Here is a 16,030-nt window from a genome sequence, read left to right as displayed (position 1 = left end):
TTAATGGATGACTTTGGAGCCAAGCATTATTCTAAATGCTTTTTATAAGGATGATTTTTATTGTCATCATCACCCACATCAATCACCATCCTTATTTGTGTTGTGTTATAAGCGGCTTTGAGTCCACAAAGAGAGAAATTCAACACTTAAGAAGGAGGCATGAGAAAATGCCTTATTGAGGTTTCTGATCATCTTCTAGGGAGCCAAGCAAGATTGAACCTTTATTGCAAAGTTTTACTAGGCTTTTTAGCACTTTTCAAGAGTCAGGTAAATAAAGTCAGAATTAGCAACAGCTGTTATAGGAGTGGGGAGCAAGGACATAGATAGCAGAAGACTCTAGCCCTGAATTGGTTACTATATATTTGTATAATTTTAAATAAATAATTTAATCTTGCTCAACCTCCAAGAAAAATTTACAAATAAAAACAATTAAAAAGTAAAAGGTTGAATTTGATGATATCAAAGGTCACTTTCACCTCTGTGATTCTAAACATTACTCAATACTTTGTGCAGAATGTCTATTTCCACAACCTATAGTTTAGAGCCCAAGACACTGGTCATACTCCTATTTTGTAATGAGGCAACTGAGCACAGAGATTCTGAGTCACTTGCAGAGTTTGTCCTTCGGCCCGTGTGAAGTCCTCGATTTTGTCCAACTGAGATTTTCTCTTCATTTCAGCTGTTAAATTTTTAGATAAAACATCAAGGGACTACTTGTATTGACATATGCATTTTACTATAGCAAATATACTCAGTGAGTTCTAAAACTGGAATTTAAAAAGTATATTAGAAACATAGTGAAAAATTAAAATGATACTCAAAATTCTACAGACTGAAGTGTTAAAGTCCTATCTCGAAACTTTTATTTTAGGCACTCTAAAGAATTCTGTAAATAAGCAAGAATATTTTTTTTTTTAAAAGAAACCTATGTTCAAGCAATATCTTTGATCCTAAGACAGTTCTGGCGATGAGACAAAATCTTAAAATCTCAGCAACCCCATAATGGGCTGAGGTTTTGCTTTCAGTAGATAGAACCTCATCAAAGAGGTCTTGGATATTCTGCTAGTCAACGGCGTCAAATAATGAATCCGATAGCAGTTCTGCAGCCAGGAGCTGGACGAAACGTCTCTGACTGCCTGTCGTATTTGAGATGACTGCTCCTGAGAGCAGTACGGTGCTGGCAGAGAGATAAAAGAAGAGGCTCCTCCCGGGGTTTTGTTTCTTTGAACTTGAGTCAGAATAGAGAGGAAGCAAAGAAAAGGAGAACCAATGGTGTAATCCAAGTTTTCTTCCATATGCTAACAATATTGTCTTATATTGCGTAATTATGCCCAGATGCTATGGTGAAAGGGCATAGAAATTACTGACTTGTACAACTTAATACGTTGTTGTTGTTTTTTTAAAGTAAGAAAGAAAGACAGCAAAGGAAATCAGTTACAACATTGCTTTAGCATCTTAGGTGCTAGAGTGATTCTGCCATGGAATGTTAGAGTTTTTCTGCTCTTTTCTGCTTACACTATAACTTAAAGATTAGATTCAATATTGGATAACATTTTGTTTTATTTTGTTTTTGAGACAGAGTCTCACTCTGTTGCCCACACTGGAGGGCAGTGGCACGATCATAACTCACTGCAACCTCAAGCTCCTGGGATCAAGCAATTCTCCTGCCTCAGCCTCCTGAGTAGTAGCTAGGACTACAGACACATGCCACCGTGCCCAGCTAATTTCTTAATTTATTTTTAATTTTTGTAGAGATGAGATCTTGCTGTGTTGCCCAGACTGGTCTTGAACTCCTAGCCTCAAGCAATCCTCCACCTCGGCCTCCCAAAGTGCTAGGATTACAGGTGTGAGCCACTGTACCCGGCCAGGATAACACATTTTCAAGGAGATCTGACACTTAGTGTCCCAATCAGAAAGGATGTCTAGGTTACTGAGAGTCTAAAGATCTTCCCCGATAAATTATAATTGAATCCTCTGAGGAAGTTTAGCTTGAATAAAGAAGTAGAGAAAGGACAGATGCTTTCGAATATGTTAAGAGCTTCCTTGTTCTTTGATGGTCCAGAAGGCAAAACAAGTGAAATCTGAAAGGCAGATTTTAGGTCACTATATGGAAACCGTTTCTAGCAGTTAAATCATCATAGAAATGGGGCAAACAGCCTTATAAGGTGGTGAGATGCCTATGGTTGATTGCGAAGCAGAGGCCAGTTGAGTATCTGTCTCTAATGCCATAAGCAGGTTTTCCATATTGCCTGGGAATTTGTGGGTAGGGGAGAAGCTACCTACTCTATCACAATTAGAAAACCTAGTTCCGGGTGAAAAGCAATATGGTACCTGGGATTTCTGGAAACCAATTATCTCTTTTCGAATCTTTGATGTGGAAAGGATGAAACCATCTTAGACCCTCTTGAGTGCAGAATGACTTAAAGAAGTCAGGGGAGGGAGTATTGCACAGAAATGGAATGTTTCAAATCAAGACAGCATCTTTCAAGAACATTGTCGTCCCCTTGGGTAGGGTTGGAATAATGATATTGGCCACCCATTTACCTCTCAGAGATGTTGTCAGGGTGCGTGACTCAGTGTTTTTAAAGGGCTTTGGGTAGCTGCTGTGGTTAATGTGTCACTCCCTGAAAAGCTTTTCAAAGGCAATTATTTTGATCAGAATGTCACTCAGAATCAGGAGGCTGTCTCATGAATCACTTGAAGAGAATAGTGTAGTTCAACTTTGTTATATATTGTCCAACGTTAAATAATAACACATAATGTGAGAGACAAAATACTTGGTTCTACACCCAAATTTCACATCTTTTTTTTTTTTTCTGGATAACATTGCCTAAGCTGAGGTCCAAATTACTTGACTTTGTATATTTTCAAATATCTCCGTGGCATCGAGCCTGGCCATTTAAAATGATATCAGGTTATATGATTTTAAATTCATTTTGTGGAAAGCCACCATCTCTGGGAAGTATGTACAGCAAAAGTGAGACCATCACAAAAGCTCAATGAGCAACAATGTGATTTCTTGGAGGACGGTCTGCAGGGTTCTCAGAGTGGGTTCTGGAACAGAATGAAAACTAGATCTCCGCAGTACACTAACTTCAGTGAAGGGCCAGGCCAATGATGAGAAATGCAAATTCATCTTGAAATCATGAATCCCTCTTTGATACTTGGCCTTGGCTGAATCCTGAGGGGGGCTGAACATGAACATGAGACCGATGAGTTACTGTAAGATGGAAGAAAGGCATTTCTGACTTGGTGTAAAACCCTTGATATCTACAGATTTTCATCACTTATTCTTGGTTGTTAACCATGATCTCAAAATGATTTTGTGATAAAACTCAAACCTGAAAGGACAATTAGAGTCCACAATATAGATCATAGCTAATAATATTTCTGTCTACAGGTCTAGGTGTGCATTGGTATCCATGCAGAAAAGTAAAAAAAAAAAAAAATTTCAAAAACATGATGAAATGAGAGCACTCAAAATAATATGAGTAAAAAAAAAAGTTGATTGATAGATGAGTCATTGATAGATCAATGCAGTAAAATGTCAAGTGCAAGTTGATGGTGGCACTCAGTCCTGGATTGCCCCTGCTGTTGTGGAATTTGTCAAGGAGTCCCTCCTGGGAATTACAGTCTTAGGAACATAGTCTTGCTTAGATTAACTTCCCCTTTTCTGACCCTTCTCAGTAATGTATTAAAAAGAAGAAGAAAAAACCCTCTCAGGTAAGTCAGTATAAGTAGTATTAAGGACACAAAAGTATTATAGGCCTGATTTAGAAGTATATTTGTGGAAGTAAAATATGTGATACAGAGTAAAATGACAGCCTCTAGGGTTTGTTTTCTAGATCTTTTCTATCAGGGCCAATATTTTAGGTGGACTGAGTGCTTGATTAAATCAGGAGTCAAAAATCTATTCCTGAATCCAGGCAGATTTAGCAGCTGCACTGCCTTGAACAAATCTCTTAACCTTTCAGGGACTTGGAGTTTTCTCAGAAATGAAATGATAGGCTTGGTCCAGTTGCCTTAGCTCGAGTTCTTTAGGAAGCAGGCAGAGATAGAGGTCTGAGCTTGGTGAGTTTACTGGGGAGTGCTCGTAGGATTGCCTGCAAAGGATGCTGATGGAGTTGAACTTGAATTCAACTGCAACAGAGTCCTCAGCAGATCCTACCAGCTCTCGAACTGAAATGACCCCTCAGAATTGTCCTGAACTACAAGGAGGTCAGCCTTCAGGCATTTGTCAGTCATAGGAGCTGCCCCCCAGGAAAAGGTGTGGCTCTGGGCGAGAGAACTCTTCAGCTGAGGGCAGTTTCTGGGGAAGGAGTAAGTTATGACTTGGCTTCAGGTAATGTTTCCTGCATTTCGGGAAATGAGTTCCTCTGAAGGCTGGATCTGGGCCATTACCATGGCACCCACTACCATAGTCACAGCACCATTTTCCTTGTTAAATTCTGCCATGTTTTGTTACTGTGCAGTCACCAAAATCAGAGTACTTTAATATTTGGTTATCCATGAGATTTATTTTCTTCTGTGTATAGTATTTCCCTCGCCATCCAGAGTTCTAGAATTTTTTTTTTTCTCTGCACTTGTCTGTCCATTGAGGAAAAAGGGTTTTATTCTTCTGGTTTTACAGTTTCTATTAGTCCTCCTTTTCAGACAAATGAACACGCTATGACAATGTCTTTTGCCTTTTTGTAGCATATTAAAAACTCTGAAAATACAATCTATAAATATAGTCATTATGGAAGTCTCTGTGGGTTAGTCTCCCTCTCGCCCATTTTCTTACTACTGTTTCCATTTTCATTGCTTTCCATGAAAAGTTCCTTCTTCCTCCCTCCCTCCTCTCTTGCATTGTCCAACCCACTGATAGCCACCTCCTTGCCCCTTTAAAATTTAATGTTCATAAACACATTCCTTTACAAAGAGCAGATTATGTTTTATCTACACCCAAAATCATATGCCCTGGGGATCTTTCCTTCACAACGCAAATGAACGTTGAGGTCACTGGAGGAAGTGTTAGCAATGAGTTAGTGAGTAGGTTGGGGGCGGGTCGGAAAGCACTGTATGATTAAGACATGATCAGCACAGTCCAGAACATGATGCAAACCTCCCGAAGGGAACATCATGACCTGGCCTTGAATATCTGACTTAGGAAGTTACACACGTGTCTGGGCTTTCCAAAAAGTTTGCATGCCATTGATGAGTATCTTAGATCAGTATATTCAATGAAAAATGACTGTGTCAACTGGAACTGAGATATATAAGGCAGAAGGATGAAGAAGGAACATTTTTTAAATGCGGTAAAGGAAAAAGAAGGGTGGTAGTTATTCAAACCCATAATGGGGTGAGCCAATATATTCAGATTCCATTTTTTTTTATTTCAAAATTTTACAAGGGTGCAAATGTTTGGTTTACGTATATTGCATTTGCACCACTCAAGTCGGAGCTACAAGCGTGCCCATCCCAGACAGTGCACACCGTACCCGTTAGGTGTGAATATATCCATCCCCTCCTCTCCCCTGCACCTGCCTGACACCCGATGAATGTTACTTCCATATGTGCACGTAAGTGTTGATCAATTAGTACCAGTTTGATGGTGAGTACATGTGGTGCTTGTTTTTCCATTCTTGTGATACTTCACCTAGTAGAATGGGCTCCAGCTCCATCCAGGGTAATACAAGGGGTGCTAGTTCACCATTGTTTTTTGTGGCTGAGTAGAACTCCATGGTATACATATACCACATTTTATTAATCCGCTCAGGATTGATGGGCACTTGGATAGTTTCCACATCTTTGCAATCGAAACCACAATGAGATATCACTTAACTCCAGATTCCGTTCTTGGTATATGAGCAACTTACTGTTTTTGGCCCTAGAGGTAAAACAGATAGACAAACACAGCGGCAGTGATTTGTCGCCCTCTCGTCCTGGGACAACTCCTTTTCCATTGTCTCTCTGGCTAAGTCTGCATTGAGCATTGAATGGCTTCACCATTGGTCCAGATGTATTCTACTCTAGGAGGGTTCCCTGACCCTCTTCTTGACTATACAGACCCAATCAGTCACTTTTCTGTGTGCTCCCCTGGTCTTCATTGGAGATTTTTATTACAGCACACGGGGCGCTCCATTGTAATGCTTTATTTCATATACCAAACATTCTCCTATGGCATTAACTTGGCTTCTAGACCTGACTGGACACCTACCTATTGCAGATAATGCAGGGGCTGCCTTTGACCCTTGATCTGTGACACTGTGCTGGGCATGATGGGATCCTCTGAATACATACTTATTGGACTTTTAAAAAATTAATGGAAGTCAGATTTTAGAAAAAATACTAATTTTTCCTTAATTTATGAATGGGCTTGATCTTGAATGAGTTCTGGATAAGTCAAACTTTAGTAAGGGGATCATTTAAATGTATGAGAAGAGCTTGTACTTAAAAAACTCATGTGATAAATGTTTTTAAAGTTAAGCAACTATATTTTCTAACTGATAAATTATTTTTCCATATAGAATGTTTGCTTAAAGACATATACCTTGGAACCTTATTAAAACATCTCTATCTACAGACACCTTGTGCTATGTGACCTTGTCCCTATTTTTCCTGGCTCCTTTTATGCTACCTTGTATACAAAGTGTATGTTCTGCCCACACCAAGCTACTTCCAGTTGTGTAAACACAGTAGGATTTTTCATACTGCCATGCATTGCTATATTGCACCTCTCAGCTTGGAATAACATTTCCGTCTCCACAGTTCTTCTGGCAGTTTCTGCTCATCTTTTCTGTTGCTGGAATGACACTTCCTCTGCAGAACTTTCTCAACTATCTTTTCCTGACCACCTCTTGCACAATTAATAACTTGCATCCACCTGATCCCATAGAATCTAGCCCACACTTCTATGACAGTACCTAAATCTTTTATTTTAACTTATTTATGTCCCCTACCAGATTGTGATTTTTTGTTTCATTTGTTTTTTGTTTTAGGGTTTGGAGTTTGTCATTTTCATGTTTTTCTCCAGCAATCTTCTTAGAGTCTTGCACATAGAAGGTGTTCAAAAACATTTGTTGAATGAATGGCAGTAGGAAAAAAAAAAAAAAAAAAGGTGGCCTGGATTGGAATCATGAACACTTCCCAGTTATCTGTAATATTAAAACCTCAGTGGAATCTTAAAAAAAATAATCTGTGAGCTCTGAGACTTTCCAGAGGGCACTTCCACGGAAAAGGAGGAGCAAAGTCTCTGGTCGGAAGTTGAGTAAATATCCTCTCGGGCCCCTGATTATCCAGACATTGACAAAAGAAAGGCTCTGCGAGGTCTGCCATTATTACTATAAGGAAGTCCCAGCTCAGATGATTCATAGTTAAATATTTGCGTCTCCTCCGGCTAAGAAAAATAAAAGCCATGGCATTCCAGAGCCTGTAGGCATGTAAGATCTTGGTACTTTCCCAGTGTTTTCTCCTTAGAAAATAGTCACTGAGGAGGCCCTGTTTCACAAAAGCCTGTCAAATCCGTGATCAAATGGGAAGGAAGTAGAAGAGCTATCGGGTTGGAATTCAGAAAGTCTATCAAGGCCAAGAAAGTAATTGTTAAAATTGATTATTTAATGTTTTGATACTTTGATATGTCTGTTTTTTGTTCTCTAGCATAAGCAAGAAAGATGATGAAGTGTGGTGAATGTTATGAATAAAGAAGGGAAAAACACAAATAAATTCTTATCCTGAATCTTCAAGGAGGCTGAGCGCACAGTCCTCCAAAACCAACAACCCAGGGCCCTGAGCTGGGCTCAGAGTCAGCCCCGCTGTCGTCGGTGGGCACTCCAAATGCATTTCTCTTGCCACAGCCCTGAAGGTTCAGTGTTATTATTTCCATTTCACAGATAAGAAAACAGAGATTCAGAAAGTGAATTATCAGTAATTGATACAGTGAAGAGGATTAAGCTCGAGTGGTAGAGAAGGTGGCAGTTTGCAGAAAATGATTACATAAATGCTGTGCAGATACCTCTGCCTCTAGGCATATAAAACTATTTTCTTATTACTTGAAAATTCATAATTAAAACTTTATTCTTGTGGTTTAAGACAATGGAGGCTTTCTGCATTGTTAATGTCAATTTTCCCCAAATCTTACAATTTATTTATGATACAATGTGGGTGGTGAGCTTATCAAATTCTTTCCAGAAAACAATTGTGATTAAGAAGTACAAACAGATTCTGTTGTTCTCCCCTGTCCTGGGCCATGCAGTGCTCCTGGAACTTTGGGGTGCAGTTCTTCATCGATCCATCATTAACGTGGGGTCAGCCTTTCCTTCTTAGGCCAGAAAGATACAGTTACTCATATTGTATTTCCAAAGCGTAACGTTTGAAGACCTAAAACCCACCCCCAAACTCCCTTTAAAGCCCCCACACTGAAAGGCTCCCCAGTACTACAAAATAAATAATAACAGAATGGGGAAAAAAAAAAGACCTCAGTGCCTTTGCACACACTAGGCCTTCCATAAATTTATTCTGTAAATAAGATTATGTTAGATGCACTGGCAGATGGACCCCAGTTTATAGTCCTGGTTCGTATTATCTTGCTTTGGACCTTGGTGACAACGCTTATGCTCAACCACATTTGAAAGAAATGCAGCCCAGGGAAGCAATGTCCTTACTACGCCGAGAGGGTCTTGGGCCCAGCAAGAAACACACGCAGCCAGATTGTGCTCTGAGCGTCTGATACAGAAAACCCCAGAGCCAGGAAGACAAGGACAATGCTGAGATCCTCCCTTTATCCAGCGCACACACACACACACACACACACCCCTACCCTCACACCCTCACCCGCACACCTGAAATTCTACCCGAAGGAGGCTGTCCCTAACTATAAAGCAGGTGGCACCACGGCTGCTTACAGAAGGTGCTCAGTAGGTTTCTCACCTACGAGTGTCATAGGTCACATTTAGGGGAGGTCTCCTAATGCAAAGTACCCTCTTTATTTAATTCAAGGTAATAAAAACTTGAAAAGTGTTTTTATTTCATTCTTCCATTTTCCCTTCCCTCCACCCTTTGTCGCACGGTTGTCGAGGGCCTGCTCCGTCCTGGGCACTCGCATAGGCTCCGGAGACACCAGCAGGGCGACAAAGCTCGGGCCTTTGCCCCTTATTGTCTAGCGAGGGGGGAGGACAGAGGGGAAATCATAAAGAAGCTCATTTCAAGCGGTGATTCATTAGCGACACAGGGAAACAGAGCAGCAACGGGCCAGGGAGGGAGTGACGTGCAGTCGGGGGACCCTGTAAGGAGGTCATTTCAGAAAGACTCTCAGGTAGACCTGAGGGTGAGGGCAAAAGAAGAGTCCAGGCAGAAAGAAGAAAAAATGAGAAGTTTCTAAGGCAGAAATGAGCTTCAGGTGTTACCAAAAATTAAAAATTAAAAAAAATAAAAAAGGTCTGTGTGACTCCAGGACAGGGAACTTGAAGACACTAGCAAGGTTCCAGGGACACATGACATAGGAGCTGGGAGCCATAGCAGGGTGGACATTTTATGCTCATTATGGTGGGAAGTCACTGGAAGGATTTAAGCAGGGGCTTTACATGAACTGAATGATCCAAATGGACTTTTCCAAGAACACGGAGGCTGCTAAGTGGCCAAGCCTGGTAGCAGGGACAGCCACTGTGAGTCCATGGCAGCATCCACGGGAGGGATGATGGCGGCAGCCACTAAAGTGACCACGCCGAAGAGTGAGAGGTGGTTTGATGTGTGATCTATTTCCGGGGTAGAGGCCACCAGACTTAGGCAGATTTCAGGCGTAAAACTCATGCACCTTTGATGAAGAACCACGTAGACATTGCTTCACACTGACATTGACATGGAACTGATTAGTTCTGTCCCTCCCCAGGAATCCAATTCTGATTGAGAGAGCGACTTTGAGTGGCTGAAAGGGAAGCCTGAGATATAAAAAAGACACATCACGGCCGAGCGCGGTGGCTCATGCCTGTAATCCTAGCACTCTGGGAGGCCAAGGCGGCTGGATCGTTTGAGCTCAGGAGTTCGAGACCAGCCTGAGCAAGATCGAGACCCCGTCTCTCCTAAAAATAGAAAGAAATTATATGGACAGCTAAAAGTACATATAGAAAAACTAGCCAGGCATGGTGGCACATGCCTGTAGTCCCAGCTACTCGGGAGGCTGAGGCAGGAGGATCGCTTGAGCCCAGGAGTTTGAGGTTGCTGTGAGCTAGGCTGACACCATGGCACTTGCCAAGGCAACAAAGTGAGACTCTGTCTCAAAAAAAAAAAAAAAAAACACATCACCTGTTATTAATATATAGCAGTAGGACTAAGGGCCACGCCTGCATGTCCCCACAGTCTCTGAAGTCTATTTTCCCTGACAGTGTCAGAGCTGGGAAGATCAGTAGGTGTCAGCCAGGCCATTCGTCATCTCAGAAATGAGAAGACTTAGGAGAGGAGATTGAAATGCCTTCCCGGGGGTGGGGGGGAGGTCACAGATCTAGTTATCGGCGTGATCCCATTTAGAGTCTTGTCCCCCAGCTCTCGGTATCATGCTTTCTTATTGCTTTGCAACACACTAACCTAATTTGCTCCTAATAGACTTGCAGTACACAGTGGCTGAAATGTAAGAATTACTCACTCTTGGCCTTAAGGTATTGATTCTGCCATTTAAAGTTTTAGGATAAGTGGAACATCGTGAGAATTACTCCTACTTGTTCTGTCTCTTTAATGTGAGTTACCACGAGGTGAAGTCTGTCTTTTGCAGAAGAAAGGAAGAAAGGACAGTAAGATGGAGGAGAGGACATTGGAGGAATGTGGGGGAAGAGAGATCACAGGAAACAGTGAATAATACCTTTGCCTTGGACTCAGTCACCTTCTGAGTTGACACCTTTGGGCATTAATTAACAGTCTTTGTTTGGTTGAAATTGTGTGAACACATGGTAGCCTGTTGCCCTTCTCCTATATGTAACTTGATTTAAATTCTTTAGTTTGGTTGACTTATGTTGCTCCACAATCTTACCTTGGTGCATGTCATCTAATCCTGTGTATAATATTCTACAGTTATACAACGTGTTTGGTAAGCGTGAAGCATTCATGTTCATGGTGAAAGTCAGCCTTTGAAACATTCATGTGTGCACTAAGAGAAGAGTGGAAAAACAGGCGGGTCTCACTCAGTTCTTTTCTCATACAATTTGCACTCTCTTCTCAAATCCGGTGCTGATTGTACGTGACCTTGGAAAAACTTCATTTTCAGAGAGGCCCAGGGTTTTCAGTAAGATAGAAAAAAGGCTGATATTTTATGAAACGTCTTTACATCCTTAAATGCAGAAGCATGTTGTAAATATGTAGGTGCTGTCATGCTCCGATTATATCACTAGTACTTGGCAAAAATTATACTTTAATAGGCACACACATGCCTGGCTGTCCACACCATACTCAGAGGTTGTTCATATTGAAGCTTATCAGCACCTCAAGCATTAAGCATCTCGTATCAGTTGTTTCATCTGATTTCAAGCGTCCATTGAGCTCTTGGGAACTCAATCCTGTCCAAGGGTCTTACAAGGGAGTTCAGAGCTCAGATATACTATACAAGGGAGAAATAAGATAAGGAGTAGATCTCTGATAAAGAACACGAACAAACCCAATCCACTGCCAGTTTGAGCGACTGGCATAGAGAGGTGGCAGCCAGATAACTGTCATTTTGTAGAGTCATGGTGTTTCAAAGAGAGGAATCAGAAGCCTTCTTTTCCTCTTATTGTTATATCCACATGCTCTGCTTCCTCCTCTGTAAGCAATCTACCTGCATTTGTCAACTTTGAAAGCAAAAACAAAGTTGGATGTGCATCCTTGATGCATATTTTGAAGAAAGAGGACAGAGATAATTCAAACGATATTTTAATTATAACCTAAAAACTTACCTAATTCATCATTTCCTCTCTTGTGTCCCTAGACCCCAAATACTCACTTTATCTCCCTGACATCTTGAAGTAGAGCTAAAAACTGTTGAGGATAAACGTTTTCATTAATGAACTATTTTAAATATGGTAGTGTGGACTTAAAAAGGTAATGAAATTGGATCGAGCACAAATAAAATAAGTCTTGTGTGGAATGGAAGGCCAGGTTCTCGCTCTGGTCCTATTAGGATCTTCCCGGGCAAATATCCAGAAAGTCAGGGTTTTGTTGTTTGTGTGTTTTGTGTTTGTGTTTTGTTGTTTATTTTTGTGAATGGAGATAGTAATAATTACAATAGCTGACATTTAATGAGGTATTGTCACATGTTAGACACTGTGCTAAGAGCATTATAGGATTATCTAATTTAATCGTCACAACCAGTTTATGAAATGGGCATTTTTCAAGGAAAGCAAATGAAATTTAGTAATTTGCCTGTGGTCACAGCCAGTAAGTAGTGGAGGGAAGATTCCAACCCAGGCAATCTGCCTCCAAAGTTTATCTTTCTGTATTGCTCAGCTGCTTGTTGGAGGCTGAGTAAAAAACCCTCTCTAAGCCTGGAAATGCAAAATGCTCTAGATAAGAGAGGTTGTGATTATCATTTATATATTTTTTAGTGGATTGTAATCTCAATAAGGATTGCATTATCTAAAAGTTTGCTTGGTGAGGTCTGAGATAGTGGCTTTTAGAGGTCAGGCAGGACTGACTTCAAAAGAACTTGACTTTCTCCTTCCCCGTTGTTGCTTGGGGTTAGGGGGCATGGTTCTAGGACTTCTGCCATAGAATTAGATACACGAAGGATAGAAAATGAGAACATGTGGTACCACTGCATAATGCCAATAGATTAATTGGAGTTTAATAAAATATCCGTGGCATATTATTTTACTGCGTGCAACATTTGAAACAATACACGTGCATGCCCGTATACATGCCCACATACACACATAATTTTTGTCCTTTGTAAAGGAAAAAAAAAAGCCTCTTTCTCTTTCTATGCCTCATTCCTTCATGCCTGACTTCTAAGAGCTCCATTTCTGCCTGTATCCCCTTGATAACCAGATTGGATTTTGGTGTTTGCTAGAGTGCTGTACAATTGGTACGTTCTGGTAAAGGAAGACCCGAGGAGGCAGGAATGGCCTTATTTAAAGGAATTATACAGACTGTATAAGTTGGCTGATGTACCAGCCAACAGGCTTAGCTGTTTGCATTCATGATCTCATTTAATCCCCATTTCAAGCCCCTGCATTAGGTATTGTTATCTCCACAGCACAAAGAACGAGGAGCTCAGAGAAATGTAAGAACTTCCAAGGTCATTCACAGCAAAAATGCTTGAGCTGGGATTCTAGCTCAGTCTCTTAGACCCCACACCAGGTACTTTTTCTATTCTACTAGGGGTCAACCAACTATAGCCAATGGGCCAAATCTGACCTGTAGCTAGCTTTGTAAAATAAAGTTTTATTTTATTAGTATTATTATTGGAACTCAGCCATGCTCCTTCGTTTATGTACTGCCTACAGCTGCTTTTGCACTACAAGAGCCAAGTTAAGTAGGTGCAACAGAGGCTATATGACTGCAGAGCCTAAAATTGTGATTGTTTGGTTCTTTATGCAAAAGTTTGCTGAATCCTGGACAATAGCAAAGCATGATGGATTCAGCTCAAATAGTTTATCTCAGTGTGTCTACATTTTTACCTGTATCTCCAAAATCCAATGGGTATAGATCTATAGAGGTCTTAAGCCCAGCTTCCTCTGTATGCATTTGTTTTGTTCCAGGAAGTGTGAAGAAACCTGAATTCTAGACAGATCTCTTATAATGAGTCATGTTTAAGAGGGTTCTAGTCCACTTTGTATTTCTAGAACGTGTTTCTTTCGTAGATATCAAAGTTCTTTGTAAACCTGTTCATGTAGTAGGCAGATGGAAAATGAACATCTTTTTGGTAGAGAAGAGAGAGGAGTTTTTCACCCTTGCAGAGTGAGGCCCTGGGTCAGCTCATTGCTGAAACCCTTTTATGTCATCCAACAGTTCTACATAAGAGTGTAAGGACATAGGAATGAGGACTTTGGCCATCTGGAGCTCCAAGCTCAGATTTCTGAGTCAGGTTTGGGATTCCATCTATCCTGAGGGCAGTGAGGCCCGAGGATGGCCCCCAAAAAGCAGCAATGCAACGAGGTCCCCCTAACTCCGGTCCAATTGCCCTGACCTTATAGGCATAGGGCAGGGTAAGCTGGCTCATCTCATTTGTTTGTTTTTATGTCTCTTCTCAGGTGGGAATAGGCATGCTATAATCTCAATTTTTAAACAAAACTAAATTGCATTGTTGCGGCATTAGATAAAGGAAGGGCAGAGACATTTTAAAAGGAATTTTGTGATTTCCAAAGTACAAATATAGAAATATTCATGAATTCATGAGTATAAACTATTACAAAATATTTTTGAAAAAGTGCCATTTTATTCATGGTGACCCATGGAAATCCAACTAATAAGTAAGGACCTATCTGAGTGAATGTTTAAGACACTAATAGTATAGCAGTTTTAAAATATTTAATATCAAAAGTGCTTGAAAGTAGTGTTTCCTGTATCAAGTTTTGTAAACATCTGCCTTGCAATTTTTAATACCATTTGTTTTCTCCTAACCCTCCCCTGTGTGTTTTTTGTTCATTAATGATGTCAAAGATTGTGTCGGTCAAGTGCATCCCCATGTCATCTGAGTTCATGTTCTCGTGTTACTGTGTTTTCACAAATTATCCAGCTTATCCAGAAAATTGCAGATACTGCGGCAGAGTCAGAAATGTCTAAGTTAAGTGAAAACCACGTTGAAGCATTACAGCCAACATAGCTGTAAAACGTTTCTGTGCTATTATGTGCAATTTTAATAAACATGGATTTCTTGTTTCCCAGAATACAGAGGATTCACTATCAGACATTAAAAATGAAAGCATGACATCAAATTACATCTAATGAAAAATAGAAAGCAAAACTTATCCTCCCCAGAGGTAACATTTGTTGACTGTTCATGCCGTCCCAGGCACATTTTGTGAGCATTTCGTTTTTACAGCAACCCTTTTACGTTACCCGTTTTAAGTAGGAAACTGCTGTTCAGAAGGTTTAAGTAACTTATCAAGTTTGCACAGCTGATAAGAGACAACCAAAGTGCACAAGGAGTCTAGATTCTTAATGTCAGTGCTGTGTTGCTTCCCCAGAAAATACCACTCTCGCCTCTCCCTTGTTCTTGATAATGTAAAGTATTGGTGTTCATAACGATGACCTGAGAATGTTAGCGTACGTTTCCTGTGTCATATATAAAAATATAGGTAAATATTGGTACATATCAGAAAGGTTTCACATGAATATGGCCACATGAAAGTAGATTTATCTTTTTCATAAACAAACAAGCGTGTGTTTTCTAGAAACTTCACTGACATGCACCACTTCATTCCTTAACAGTGCAGGATAAATGACGTGTCACCGTGGTGCACCTCAACAGTAGACGGGTTATATTCAAGCAGGAGGCATTTCAGCTGTACAGCACCAACTTGGATGATTAATGAATACTAATTGATGGTGATGAGATCTTTAAGAATAAGAAAAATAAGTTGTCTTCTGGAGGGGTTTCTGGAACCCTCTGTTTTGAGGTTGTGGATAGACATGATGGTTTTATGGTGCCAACATGATCTGTTCTAAAGAGGAAAAGTTCAATCAACCATTTCACCTACATTATACTGAAGAGCCCGTCACACAGGACTTTAAGGCTATTTTGATGGCTTCTTTTGGCTATCTTTAAATATATCTTGCAAATATTAATAAAAACCTCAGAAAAAATGTCTCAGAGACAACAAGTATATAACTAATATTTGGTTTAATTTATTGTCAGCTTTTATTTTACATATTTGATCCAATATATTAAGCCATCTTTGTGGTTATTAATGCTTACTAGAGAATAATAGCATATTTAATTTTCTAATTATATGTGAAGTTCAGAGTCAGGATTAGTTGATATGTTTACATCTTCAAGTTCAGAAGCCTAGTGTTAAGTCTTGCCTGGACTAGTAAATGTTTCATGATGGAAATTTAAACGTACTCCAGTTTTGTTTACGCATTCGCTAAT

The 16,030-nt window shown here is 40.2% G+C and overlaps 1 protein-coding gene across 2 annotated transcripts in view; it reads left to right on the top strand.

Moving 5' to 3' along the window:
* Positions 1-16,030, top strand: part of NRG1 (neuregulin 1) — a 976,611-nt gene that overhangs the window by 580,787 nt on the left and 379,794 nt on the right. The gene's annotated exons all lie outside the window — the stretch shown is intronic.

The sequence above is a fragment of the Lemur catta genome, chromosome 22, assembly GCF_020740605.2.
Source record: "Lemur catta isolate mLemCat1 chromosome 22, mLemCat1.pri, whole genome shotgun sequence".
Taxonomy (NCBI): Eukaryota; Metazoa; Chordata; class Mammalia; order Primates; family Lemuridae; genus Lemur; species Lemur catta.
Note: the sequence above shows the minus strand (reverse complement) of the source record. Positions and strands in the feature narration are given on the sequence as shown.